At 31.5% G+C, this 1,834-nt stretch overlaps 1 protein-coding gene across 2 annotated transcripts in view; it reads right to left on the bottom strand.

Annotated features, from left to right (window-relative positions):
• Positions 1-1,834, bottom strand: part of Glra3 (glycine receptor alpha 3) — a 203,652-nt gene that overhangs the window by 191,784 nt on the left and 10,034 nt on the right. The window lies entirely within an intron of this gene.

Here is a 1,834-nt window from a genome sequence, read left to right as displayed (position 1 = left end):
TTGAAGAAGGAAAAAAGGATTTCAGTTTCTTTTCAAATATTAGAAGATCTTTATGAAGTAACAGCATGAAGTAGAAGGGAGATTGTTAATAGTTTAATCCATATTGCCCTTTGCTGTACTTGGCCTTTCCAGTATACAAAATAGGAAGCAAAATAAGGACACAAATTTCACTTAATTGTACTAAACAGTGAGACACTGAACAAAAAAATCTTAATATCTAGTACACTAAATGTAAGTCTCTTTTAAAATGAGTCAATAAATAGTAGAAGTACCATTTAAAGCATATTAGTTTTATTATCATAAAGTGATTTATAGAAATATATTAGTTTTATATTTTTGAGGTAAGATTTTATCAATGCTTCCTTCTTTGTCCTTTTTCCAGGAATACCTCCATTTTAAATATAAAATTATAAAATGTCATAAATCATTTCTTAAATTTTGTCTTGTTTAAACTATCATTAAATTTCAGTACATATACTTTTGATATACAGAGCAAGCAGATTTCAAGTGACAGAAATTAGCATGTATGCTAATATATATTGCTGCTAATACATATGTGCCTATATGTATTTTGGGTTAATCAAAGAAGTAAATATAGTTTATCAGGATATATTCTTCACTCAAAACTTAAGGATGACAATGAAAAGTTTTTTAATAGAAATAAATTGATTAAGCTTTTCTCAATATTTTCTGATATCCTACTCTAGTTATATAGATTGTCCCCAAGAAGCTAGTCTTAGGATAGTACATGACGTGAATTTATTTCAAATGATAACCTGGGAATTACATGGTGGAAATGTCACTATGCACTGTGCCATCTCCACCACTTCATGTTGAAACAGTTGCTTGTGTTAATAATACTTTTTAAGAATGAAATACTCTTCTTTCTCTCTGTTCTCTCAGATTCCAGCAATATTTCAAGACTATTTAAATTCTTCCTTTTTTGGATTTGCTTTGTACTAGGGATTGAATTTAGGACCTTGTATTTGCCAGGCAGAAGATTATGCCACTGAGATATCTCCCCAGCCTTAAATTCATCTTTTTCAATAAAAGGCTTATACTCCTTTCAATTCAATAAAGAAATTAATTTATTTAGTATTTATAATTATTGTTGATACTGGTAGTTTTTCAAGACCATTTTTTTGAGTAATTGTCAGCATAAAGTCTCTTGGGAGTAAATCATTCAATGCAGATAAATAAATAGACTATTAAAAATTATATAACATCAATGTTTTCCAAGTTACCTAGGTAATTGAAAACTTACCAGGGATATTGATTCATGAACTGAAAAGATGCCTCAATGGGCATTTAAATATTATATCTTGAGAATAAACATTAATTTCTGATTGATATTTATTTGATTAGAACCAACAATAGTCATTTAGGTAAACTTTCTGTTCTCAGTGCAAATGTCCTATAAAAAGTGAGCAATAAAATGTCATCTACCAGTTTAATAACCTATTATATTTGAAATAGTGATTTGATACAACCATAATAATATTCAGTTTTACACATTTTCCCAGTCGTCTTACTCTTCTCTCATTGCTGGAACAAAATAGCCAACACTCAAATTAAGGAAAGAAAGTTTTATTTAACTCACAGCTAGTGGAATTTTCAATCTATACTTAGCTGGCTCCAAGGCAGCCAAGAAGTCCAGCGTGGTGGTGCACACCTGTAATCCTAGCACTGGGGAGGTTGAAAACAGGAGGATCACTACAAGTCTGAGCTGTGTGGTAAGACCCTGCACAAAATCAGGAAGGAGGAGGAGGAGGATGAGAAGGAGAAGGAGAAGGACAAAGAGGAGGAGGAGGAGGAGGAGGAGGAGGAAGAGGAG

Source organism: Octodon degus, unplaced genomic scaffold (genome assembly GCF_000260255.1).
Source record: "Octodon degus isolate 3935 unplaced genomic scaffold, OctDeg1.0 scaffold00121, whole genome shotgun sequence".
Lineage (NCBI taxonomy): Eukaryota > Metazoa > Chordata > Mammalia > Rodentia > Octodontidae > Octodon > Octodon degus.
This window is presented reverse-complemented; position numbering and strand designations above follow the sequence as displayed.